This window comes from Arachis duranensis, chromosome 7, assembly GCF_000817695.3.
Source record: "Arachis duranensis cultivar V14167 chromosome 7, aradu.V14167.gnm2.J7QH, whole genome shotgun sequence".
Classification (NCBI taxonomy): domain Eukaryota; kingdom Viridiplantae; phylum Streptophyta; class Magnoliopsida; order Fabales; family Fabaceae; genus Arachis; species Arachis duranensis.
In genome coordinates this window covers 12,510,419-12,523,756 of record NC_029778.3, presented here as the reverse complement: position 1 = coordinate 12,523,756, position 13,338 = coordinate 12,510,419, and positions in this window count along the sequence as shown.

Below are 13,338 nucleotides of genomic sequence, written 5' to 3'. Positions count from 1 at the left end.
ATGGGGAGAAAGAGAGAGGGAGAGGAGGAGAGAGAGAGGAAGGGGAGAGAGAGAGAGAGAGTGAAGGGGGAGAGAGAGAAAAAAGAATATGTAAAAACTAATTTTAGAGTTTAAATAAAACCAGTTTTAATTTGGTTTAAAACTAAACTGAACCATAAAAATTGGTTTTTAATAAACTGGTTTTCATAAAAACTATGGTTTCAGTTCAGTTTTTTATTTAAAAAATCTGGTTTATTTAAAACAGTTTCAGTTCAGTTTCAATTCAGTTCAGTAAAACCAATTTTTTTGCACACCCCTAGCTGAATGTTCAATTCATTAAGTATGCAGATGGTTATCCTAATATTAAGGTTTAGGAAAAAATTTAGGGTGGAGTATTTTTTTACTTTATTGGATCAACTATAAAATCCATTGTTAAGGTTTATAACCCTCCAAAATATTCTAGAGAAAGTATCAATTAAGAGAGTGGATTGGCATTGCTTGAAAATAGGTTAGTTTGGGATGAAAAACACTGACCAACTTTAGTTTGGTACCCACAACACCAAACAATTTTAAAATAAATAATCATAATGTATAAATAGAACAAATTAAACTTACCAGTTACCACCATTGAGATTAAGTAACATTACATATGACATTTCTTAAATCTTAACTTGTTATGCCTATATTTGGAAGTTATTATGATCCTATTTAAAAAGGGCTAATGTTTAAAATAGTTCTGAAAAAATCACAAATTAATTTAGTTTCTCAAAGATTCATGCTTTAATTTGGTCATTCAATTAATTTTTTGTTGACTGCGTGTTGCTAGCGAATAAGGTAAAGGACGTTTAACGATAACATGTCAATAAAAAGTAAGGTTCTGAAAACCGGACCGGACCGGCCAGTTCGACTGGTTTAACTGCGAACCGGCAATGCAAACGGTCCAGTCCTCCTGTAAAAACCGTGCTGAAAAGAATCGGCAAAGAACCGGTGAATCAGCCAAAAACCGGCCGGTTAGGCCGAACCAGTGACAGGCCAGTTCTGCATAAACGACGTCGTTTTATTGTTTAAAAAAAACCCCTTAACCCGACCCTACCCGTGGAGTACCCTGCACCCCAACCCCCCTTTCTTCCCCCGAACCCATTCAGTGCTGAATCTTAATCATATTCATCTTAGAGTGAGAGAAGAGTAAACCCTAGCCGCCCTGAACCTTAGCCTGCCACCGTGCCCTCCTTCGTCGCCGCGGTCACCGGTCATCAGCGCCACCGCCGTTGCCTGGTCGTCAGCCCAAGTAACCCTCCTTCTTCGCCTGGTTCCTTGCCCAGTAGCCCTCCATCTGTGTCGTCTTCATCTTCTCAACACCAGCAGGCAGTAGCCCGTCCCATCGTCTTCATCGTCGCGCGGTGAGTGACTCATCCTCTGCTCATCTTCTTTGTTCTTCGCCTCTGTGAACTTTGACTTCCTTTGTGAACTGACTGAACTCAGATTTCAGTTTAATTGTGAACTTTCTCTGTTTGTTGGTTAGCATGACTATCAAAAAATCTGTTTCTTGGTTAGCATGAGAAATAAATAATCTGTTTGTTGGTTAGTAGATTTCTGGTTGATGGTTAGCATGAGAAATAAAATAAATAATATGAAAATTAACTGGCTGGTTTGAAGATTTCTATTTGTTGGTAACTTGGTTTGCAGCTCAATTTTTGGTCTTATTCTTCAGTCTTCTTCTTCTTTACTGATGGCTCGTTCCCTCTGTTAGTTTGTTACTCTGTTTTAGTGTGACTGTTTTCTAATTTTTCAATGGCTCGATTGCTCTGTTAGTTTACTGATGGCTCTGTTAGTTTGTTACTCTGGTTTACTAGTTGCTGATGGCTCCTAATTTTTTTGTTCAAATTTGCTAATGGCTTTATTTTGTAGTTGCTAGTTTTGCTGGGTGAAGATTTAGTGTTTTGGAATGTTTCAATGTGCTAAATGCTTAATGGTGTAGGCATATTTTAGTGTTTTGTAGTTGCTGGTTTTGCTGAAATATTTTGGACACTAGAGCTTCTTTGATCAACTTCTGCTGAGAATATGCTATACACAGGTCTATGATCAGAGAATCATGACTCCCCACGAACATAAGATAATTGGTGAATGCCTCTCCCATGCCATAAGATTCTATCACACCTTGAGAAAAAAAGCATGCATTATTTTGATTGTTTTGTATTTCCATTAACCACTTATCTGATTGATACATGTGATGGTGGTAAGAACTAAGAACACTACCATGCTGGAGTTCTCTTTTGTTTTGAATGTCTTCCATCTCCTGCATACCTGTCTGAGTTGTTTGAATATTTGTTTGTGGAAGGGAAGTATATTTTCCCTTACTCGACCTTGCCTGTGCTCTATTCGCAGCTGAAAGCAAAAGATATCAAATGGTAAGGTAAGATTTGAGAAAGGAGCAAAAGGGAAAAAGAAAGCAACATACTTGGTCATTCTCTAACAAGTCCTTCCAAAGACTAATGATAGATATCATAGAGGTGAAGAGCTTACTCATGTTCCAGAATTGTATGAGGTGAATACTGGTCGTTGGTGCCTTGGACAAGGGAAAATCTTGTCTTTCTCAGAAAAAAAAGAAACTCACAAGAACATCTTGATGTTTTGATGATTGATAAATCTTTATATTGACATTTAATATTTGAGTTTTCTTTATACTATTTAACTTGAGTTTGTATATTAATAAGATTATAAGAATTTGATTGATGACATTTAATGTAGTTTTTTAAATTTAAAAATTATTTTAATATTTATATTATACTATAATTATATTTTAAGGTGATTATTTATAATTTATTTATTATTTTATTTTAAAACGGTTTTTTCGGTTAAACCACTGGTTAGACCGGTTAGACTAGTAAACCAATGAACCAGTAGTTAGAGCGGTTTGATGACCGGTCCGGTTTTTCGAACCTTGATAAAAAGTTAACTAAAAGACCAACTTAATTTATATTAGGAAAATAATTTAGTTATTAAAACTAAAAACTAAACATCAAACACCACACTCATCCATATACTCATCACAATTATAATTCGAATCTTTCAGAATAACAAATTATTCCTCATCTCTGATAAATAGACCACTACCATGCTTAACACTTGGATTATGTGAACATTTGACACTCTGACTAATAACATCCTAAATAATATGAGAAAGGCAAAAATATTCACTGTAATAAAAAGACCATTTATACAAAAGAACTGAACAATAATCTTTAGTATCAATATCTATTGAGTATACAATTTTATAAAAATCACCTTGCATTGTGGATCCTTCAAACATGCAATGTCACTTGTTGGGTTATTAACAGAAATTGTATTATTTTAGATACAGATAAGTTAACACACACATATAATTAACATACATTAATAGTTTCAAAAAAAGTTGAACAAAAAATAACTCAAATTCTCAAACTATAGAATCTACGTATATACCAAATGACTTGATTTGAAAACAAAAATTGGAGACACTTCCAGCCACGAAATCACTTGAGCTTAAAACAATATTACCCACAGATTAAAAAATTAGATGGAGGCAACAATTTTTTTTCCAAAAGAATATGAGAACCATCACTAAATAAAAAAATATCTTTAGATAAAAACAAACAAGAGTAAAAGGCAAAAAAGAAAAATAGTTCTATAATTATTATTTAGATCTCAAAAAGATAAAATTAATTTAAAAAAAACTTCAGTCATGCTACATAATACCAAGTAATAATATATATATAAAACATGAAATACGATGTTTTGCATGAGAATATAATTATAAAAAGATCAAGAAAAGTGCAAATATAATATAAAAAATATAAATATAATAATAGGCATAAATCTAGATTATCTCTTACTGCTCAATTTAGATTATATCACCAAAACAATCAATAATATCTAAATTTACACTCCGTTTTATATCACCAATTGCATTGTATTTACATAATAACTTAATGACATTGGTTGAATAGCTTCTTCTATCATATTATTTTTCTAAAATAAGAATTTTGAGAGTTGAAGCAGAGTTGAATAGTAGAAAAACTCTATCACAATAAGTGATCTAATTAAATAAGCCCCTCTCTCTCTACAAAATACTATAATTCAAAAGATAGTTTTTCAGTTTTTTAGAAATGTAAAAAAAATTTGATAATTCTCATATTGTAGAATAAAGAACACAAAATCAACACCCATTCGTTCATATGCCTGAAAGGTCAATATAAAGAACACAAAATCAAAATCATGACTTCATACAATGAAAAACCAACCAATTATGTATCTATCACTTTCTTTATATGTACATTTAACAATCTAACATTTTTTTCTTTCATTCACTTGCATATTGATCATGTTTTCAACTTGAGCAAAGAACAACAAAAGAACATATTTGTAGGGAATTTTGATGCATTGATTAATTATGAAGCAAACCTTCCTCCATTAATGCTTTTTTATAAGCAAGGAAGTGTTATTTTCAAATCAATAGCTGTAATGACGAAGCAACAAACAATTAGGAACATCAAAAGAGAAAACTATAAAAATTATATTACACATCTTGTTCATGGATCTAACTATAAAATTCAAGTGAATCAAAATAAGTATCAATTAATGGAGAACACAAAATTATACTGACAAATGGCAACACCAATATTTCTTTCCAATGTATACAAATAACAACATTTGTTAATTACTCAAGAGATGGAAGTTATCGGAGATAAACTGCTCAAACAAGTTAGATAGGAAACACATGCTTTGAAAATCAACCTTTCCCCCATTTATAGTAGGACATCACTCACCCCATAAATCCAAAGTAAAAGAAGGGATATATACATTGGGATCATCATCATTATTCACACATGGAAGAACAATAAATCTAAAGATGATACCAAAATTTTTCATCATAATTCATTACAACATAATAAAGATTACAACCAGAGAATCAAACTTGGTGCACGGATGAATGAGCTTATATTAGGATCAAAGGTTTCTAAATTGCTTATTTCTATCCTCATGCACAATCTTATATGGGAACTATTCACAAAATCCTAATTTCTAATAGATCCAATTTTAATTAATTTGTATTGTAAGACTCAACAAACTCATATTTATGAACATTTACGTTCATTATTGCACATTAAAAATTAATTATTTCATTTACAAATTTTGTGTTCTTTTTCTTTTTGTTGAATTTCTAATCATTAAAATTTAATAAATTAAAGCAAACCTTAAAAGTATCAAATATACACTACAAATACACAAGACTAAGTGATTTTATTAAAGAGAAAAAAATTAGAAGTTCAATTCATCAATTGTTTACTTATATTTTTCTCTCTGATATATTTTCGTTTATTCCATTGGAAGATTATTCATAGTTTTGTTCTTAGGATGTGGTTTGTAGCATTCAGATATTTTTTATATGATGTAGAAGTGGTTTTGGTGATTGGTGGTTGTTTGACTTTCTCCCAAAATTTGGATTTAGATTCTGACAAGTGATAAGGTTTGTGATTGCAAATCTGATGTCATTGATCCTATAAATTTCTTCTTTTGTTTTCTTTTTATTTTTAAATTTGAATATTTATTTATTATATATATCAATTTATATGTAATACTTTGTGTTATATAGTATTTTATTCATCTCATTTAAGTGCTCTATGATTTTCATTTCATCTTTCTTTGCCTGTGTCTACTGTACCGAATGAAGGCTTACTTGATTTGATGTTTGATAGAGATCTTTCATGGAGATGTGAGATGTGTGAATGTGGAGCATGTAACAGTCCAGATCACCCGCTAGTATGATATTGTCCGCTTTGGCACACAACGCCTCACGGTTTTGCTTTTGACAATAGGGATGATAACCGAAACCCCCTACACTCACTCGTCAAAATGCGTCATGCTAGGGAGAGGTATACACACCCTTATAAGGCATGCTACTTTTTCCTCCCCAACCAATGTGGGACCTTACAATCCACCCACATAAGGGGAGCCTAGCGCCCTCGCTGGCACATCGATTCGGGCTCCGACTCTGATACCATCTGTAACAGCCCAAACCACCTGCTAGCACGATATTGTCCACTTTAGCTCACAAGGCCTCACAGTTTTGCTTTTGACGATAGGGATGATAGCTGAAGACCCCAAACACACTCGTCAAAATGCATCATGCTAAGGAGAGGTATCCACACCCTTATAAGGCATGTTTCGTTCCCCTCCCCAACCGATGTGGGACCTTACAATCCACCCCTCTAAGGGAGCCTAGAGCCCTTGATGGCACATCGATCCGGGCTCCGGCTCTGATACCATCTGTAACAGCCCAAACCACCCGCTAGCACGATATTGTCCACTTTGGCACACAAGGCCTTACGGTTTTGCCTTTGACGATAGGAATGATAGCCGAAGTCCCCCACACTCACTCGTCAAAACATGTCATTCTAGGGAGAGGTATCCACACCCTTATAAGGCATGTTTCATTTCCCTTCCCAATTGATGTGGGACCTTACAATCGACCCCCCTAAAGGAGCCCAGCGCTCTCGCTGACACATCGATTCGGGCTCTGGCTTTGATACCATTTGTAACAGCCCAGACCACCCACTAGCACGATATTGTCCGCTTTGGGACACAAGGCCTCACGGTTTTGCCTTTGACGATAGGTATGATAACTGAAGCCCCCCACACTCACTCGTCAAAATGCGTTATGCTAGGGAGAGGTATCCACACCCTTATAAGGCATGCTTCGTTTCCTTCCCCAACCGATGTGGGACCTTACAATCCACCCCTCTAAGGGAGCCCAGCGCCATCGCTAGCACATCGGTACAGGCTTCGGCTCTGATACCATCTGTAGCAGCCCAGACCACCCGCTAGACCTTAAGGTCTTGTATGCCAAAGCAGATAATATCGTGCTAGCGGGTGGTCTGGGCTGTTACAGATGGTATCAGAGCCGGAGCCCGGATCGATGTGCCAGTGAGGGTGCTGGGCTTCCCTAGGAGGGTGGATTGTAAGGTCCTACATCGGTTGGGGAGGGGAACGAAGCATGCCTTATAAGGGTGTGGATACCTCTCCCTAGCATGACGTGTTTTGACGAGTGAGTGTGGGGGGTTTCGGCTATCATCGCTATTGTCAAAGGCAAAACCGTGAGGTCTTGTGTGCCAAAGCGGACAATATCGTGCTAGTGGGTGGTCTGGGCTGTTACACTTCCAGCTGTTTATCACTTCCAAAATCATTCTTTATCTCTCATCCTTATATATATGTTTGTTTGTTTACATTTTTCACTAAAAAAAATCAAAAATTAAAAAGAGAAGCATTAGAGACGGAAGAAGCAGAGAAGAAAACACGATGGAGGGAGAAGGAGAAGAGGGTGCCGATGAACCCGCATCAACTGCAGAACCGTGTCGCAACTGCTCCTTCGCAGCCGGGCAGCAGGTGCTGCGAATGTGATCATTACGACGTTGTTGTACGTAGGGTATTTGGACCCTGAAGTCAGGATCTCTCTTATTTGCCTCTGAGTTCTTAAAATCATAAGTTGTGTAGTTATGTTATTTTAAAATCTTAAGCTGTGTAGTTGTGTTATCTTTAATCTTTGCTAGATCCTTAATTCCACTTTCTTTAGTATAAATCTCTTTTATTCTCAAGTTAAACACAGTATGCATTTTTTGTTTTGATAAATTTACTCATAGTAGTTACTTTCCTTTTTATTTTGTGCTAATATTTATTTGAAGTTTTATGAGGAAGCTTTTAATCATGAACTGATAATGAACCTAAAGTAAAGTGTTATTAGAATACTATAATTAGTTATGATTTGGAGATGGTTGATAAGGAGAAGTATGTTCTTTTATTTGATCACTATATATTATGATATATATTGAGTATTTTTTTTGTTTTTTTACCTTTGTGATAAATGGATCTAATTTTCCTTTTCTCCTTATGGAATGTTCATTGACATGATGAAAAAAAGAAAAAGTAGGACGAGAAAAACCATAAAAAAATTGCTAAGGCTGTATAGCTTTAAGAATTTCGTCAGATTTATCTTACATATGCTAGCATGTTGGATTCTGGATTAAATATGATCTACTCATACCCAGCATTGGTTTTAATAATCACTGAGGAATGCAGTTCATGAGTTTGTGTTAGTTTTTTCTTATTTCATTTTATTAGATTAATATGTTTTTCTTGAATTCTATTGTTTGGCGTATGGAAAATATAAAATAGTAATAAAATTTTATGATTTGCTAAAAGAATTTTATGATATAGTCTTAAGCATCCTTTTTATGTGATTTAGGCATTTCTTGTTTTTAATCACTTTTGTTGTTATTACTTGATTAACAAAGAACTCCTTCATTGCAAGCCCACATGATTATGGAGATTCGAAGGTATGCTGACTTGACACGCATGGCAACAACATAGGGTATTAGGTGGCAGGGACTTAGAATTAGGGGTGTAAACAGACCAAGCTTTGCTCTTAACAGGTCTAGCCTGTCATGTAGTTAGTTAGCCCGAGTCTGACCTACTATAGACATATTTTAACACACTAAGTCTGGCATGTTATTCAATCTGGTCTGGCCTGAAGTTTGTTAAAAGGCTTGACAGAATTGTTAATAATAAAAAATTATTTATATATTTAATTATGTTTTAACAGGTACAGACAACAATATTATCAAATCCGGGTGGACCGAAAACTCGGTCATTCGGTTATCTAACCGGGCCGAGTCACTTATCAAACTGGATAAGCATGAGATTCGGTGAAAACTGGTTTGTCCTGGTTAATGCAACCTGGTTCGGGTTTTTTTTTATTTTACCTAAAAACGGGGTGGTTTCAGGTGCTTTAACCCCTCTTTGTTAAAACTTAAAACCTAATCTGAATGGAGTCCCCACCCTCAGCCTCATCTCTCTTGACACTCCACAGCCTCACCTCACCGTGTCACTCTCTCATTTCTCCCCTCACCTCGTCAGTTGTCACTCTCAGTCTCTCACAGCCTCACCTCATCACTCTCTCGCTTTCGGTCTTGCACTAATCACTCTCTCGCTCTCGACCTTGCACTCATAAGCTCGTCGTCGCAGTCTCGTACCCCTGCTTTGCTTAGTCGGTGGTAAAAGCAGACAAAACCAGTCAAGCATCATCTATTCCGTCAGGTGGTGGTGGTCATCGTCTTCTTGTTTCGTCACATCTCAGAACCAGTCAACCAGGTGAGCTCTCTTTGAGTTTTCGACCCTGTTCTTTCACTGGTTCAATGTCAATTTTGAATAAATTAGAATTGTTGTTGAACTTGAGAAAATTTTAACTAGAATTGTTGTTGAATCTGGTGGTTGTTGCTGTTGTATTTGATTTTTTACCATTGTTGCTGAACCTAAGCAAATTTTTTGTTGTTGGATACGTCATTGGATTAAATTTTGTTGTTGGATAACAGAGTTGAATACTTGAATAAATTAGAATTGTTGTTGAACCTGAGCAAATTTTAATTAAAATTCTATAAATACTAATTTAGAAGCCACAATGCCGTTTACATCTCATCCAATCTCATATTCTCTCAATTCGACATAACTCCAGTTCTCCTTTGACAAGGTTAAAAGTTTTCTAAAATTCTATTGCGCACAAATGGCGAATGGTATCACGCAAGAGCCTTCTTCTTCCATGCTCGTCGGCCAGTTTAACGCCCTACTTTCACAGCGCCAAGGCTACCTCAAGGCTTTCTCTGCCGAAGAAATTGTTCGGACGTATGGGCTCTTGTTGTCAGAACTCTACTCCAATGTGAACCCCTTCATTACCGATCTCACTATCATTGCCGGCCAACAAAGGAAACACGCCAAGGGCATCGCCGATGCCATTTGCAACCGGATTCTTGAATTCTGTCTCCATTGCTGCGGAAAGTTATCACTTTTTGCACCATTTGTAACAAGAAAACCCTACTTTTATTGGGGTCAAAAGTTGTCCCTCTATGGGTGTTGTTTCAATTTTGCAGTTACCCATAAATCAGCATTTAAGTTTTTTTGTCCAATCTAATTTTATATTTTATTTTTTATTTGCTTTACGGTCTTATTTGATTGCGAATAGGAGGAAAAGTCATTACTTCCAATTCTAATGGGATTCATCGTTCCATCTGTTCTTGAATTTGATTTATTAGAGAAAATGGATTCTAAATCATTATTTATTATTATTATTCAACTAAGAACAGAGACTTTTAGGATAACATAACTTTCCGGATAACTAGCAATTGGCACATGAATCCTGTAGAAAGGACGAAAGTGAACTGGAACGAAATTGAAGCATACAATGTGAAATTGGGGCAGGCCCTAGCTGTACCTCATATATTAGTGATCTCAAGGGTAGAGTAATTAAGAACATGTGTTAAGGTTTAAGGTTTATCTTGTTAATAAAGTCTCAACCCTTTTTTAAGATTGAGTTTCAGAGATCAATTTTCCTACCGCCAAAAAAAAAAAAAGAGGCATGATGAGAATTGTCTGTAAAGAAATTGTAAAGAATGGCTTTTTAAATGTTACTTTTGCTCTTGAGTTCTAATTTAACAAATAACGATGATATTCTGTCAAGCATTTTTGCTAATATTTCTACAGTAGCAAATTAGTAAAGCTAAGCTATAATATTATTTAAATCTCAATTGTTTACATGGTTCCTCAATTGTTTAAATCTATCCTCTGTCAAGTGCCTGCTGATAAAAAACTTCCTTCTCTCTATCTTCTGGACAGTATTGTGAAGAATTTTGGCTAGGAATATGTTGAACACTTCTCTTTATGTCTACCTCAAGTAGGTCAATTAGAGTATGGTTATTTCTACTTATATTTCATTTTTATTTTATTATGTTATTGAAAGATTGAAACAATTCTATTGTGTGCCAAGGTTTACTATGAAGCATACAGGCAGGTCCAGCCCAATCTGCATTCTGTTCTGCAGCGTCTCTTTGGTACCTGGTCAAAGATCTTCCCTCCCTTTGTCCTAAGCAATATTGAAGCTCAATTGTAATCTTTACTAGCAGTTAATAATCAACAATCCTTTGCTAATCACCTTGGGGCATATGATTTTCGTGGACCGATTCTTAGGGCACATGTTATTAAACCACAAACCTTGCAGTAGATGGAACACTTTGTAACAAACCAGGAGAGACCAAATCGGGATTTAACTCCATTTAAATTTACTTATAGAAGGAGAGAAAAACATGTAACTGATTGAAACTTCAAATTATTGTTATTCCACATGCTTTAGGCAGGGAATAAGTGGAGTAACTATTTAGTGGAGAGTTTGGCCTCTCGAATGCCAAGTGAATCTTCTTTCATTACTCATTCTTCTTCCTTCTTTTTTGAATAATATTTCTTGAGAGTATCATATTGATACCTCAATCTTTCTCTATCCTATCTTCTATCTCTCACATCTATTTATTCTAATTGTTAATTATCTGCTACTATACCTCTTGATATTCTGGGATTAAGTGAGGAAACCCTTAACAATCAGTATCAGCCCTCGATCTGGGATTAGTACCTGTAGATGGTCTCTACTCGCACCACCGTTGCCATGGAAGAACGCGTGGATGGTTTGGAAAAACAAGTCGTTGAAGAAACCCAATTATTGGAAATAATGATGAAACAAATGGAAGAACTGGTGCTACATTCATAGCAACCAACACCCCAAGGCGAAGGTGGACACTCACGCAACGACGATCCTAGAGGCGCATGTCAATGACAACCCATTCCGAACAGGGGCGATGGCAATCACTCTGTGGACATCCCTTCCTTTGATGGGTTGGATCCGAGCGGATGGCTAGTGCGAATGGATCGCTATTTTTGCATATCAGAAATTCCGGTGGGGGACAAGCTTGAATACACGGTGCTAGCACTTCATGGTGACGCTTTGACGTGGTTCGAATGGTGGGAATCCCAATCCACTTTCCATACGTGTATCTACTTCAAACAAGACTTGCTTAAGCGCTTTGAACCTGGCACGGCGGCAAACCCACTAGCTCCATTACTGCGGGTGAAGCAAACAGGTTCAATGATGGCATACCGCCGCGATTTCGAACTAGCGACGCGCTCTCACTGACAATTGGGAGATGACACCTTATTGTGCATGTTTCATGAAGATCTCAAATCGACCATTAAATCAGAGTTGAAAGTGGAGGATTTTGAAAACCTCCAGGAGTTAATGGATCGAGCAATGGTTATTGAAGCCAGGAATTTAGCATGGGAAGAGGAAAGAATGCACCCAGGGGGTAGAAAGCAAGATACAACATCACGCTCAGGGTGGGGGGTTTCTAAAAACTCTAATTGGGCCAGGCTCAATACTCACTCTCTTCCGGTAGGCCAGAGTAAGCCCACCATTGTTACTACTTCCAAATCAGAATCAAAGAATGACACTGGCCCTTTATTGCTTCTAATTCTAGTGGATCCAAGCCTACTTCCCGTTAGATTTCCCATGAAGGGTGGAGTGAGCGACAACGACAGGGATTATGTTTTCGATGTAGTGACAAGTGAAATCCTAGTCACACATGCAAATTTTGCCACCAACAGCTGATCCTTTTGGGTGAGGATGATGACAAACCACAAGACCTTGACGTAGCTCCTACCATGGCAGAACTTGATATAGCTCTTCACACACTGTCTCTGAAAGTTTGTGGGGTCATCAATGGTAGGGAGGTGGTTATTTTGGTAGACCCAGGTGTTGAGGCTAATTTCATTTCTTCTACTCTAGTCTCCACCTTGGGTTTGCCACTAATGCGCCTACCTCCGTTCCACATCGAGGTGGGTAATGGCGCGATTGAGCAGGGGTTAGGTTGATGCTAGAATGTCAAAATTCTGGTGCAAGGAATTTCCATCATTGCAAACGTTTTGGTTATGGACTTAGGACAATCCGAAGTGGTTTTGGGTGCTGGGTGGGTCGCCAGTCTTGGGAAATTTGAAGGCGACTACAACACTTTATCGCTTATCTGGGTACAAGATGGTTCGAAGGTTACATTACAGGGTGATCCAACCTTGGGATGGACTTATGCCAGTAGTAAGGTGACTCTACAAGCCCTGCAAAATGTTGAAAAGGATTATTGGTTACTCCATTATTCCGCCCTGAAGCCGATGAAGATTTTGTCACCATCTCTCCTGAGACCACTGAACTCTTGAGCCAATTCGATGATCTGTTCCAATCCCCATCTGGTCTTCCTCCTCAGAGATCACATGACCATGCCATAGTATTAAAAGAGAATTCAGATATTCCCAACATACGGACTTATTAGTATCCTCACTATCAGAAGGAGGAAATGGAGAAGATAGTTAAGGAAATGCTTCAAATAGGAATGATCAAACCTAGCACTAGTCCATTCTCTAGTCCAGTAATTCTTATGAAGAAAAAGAATGGCGGATGGCAAT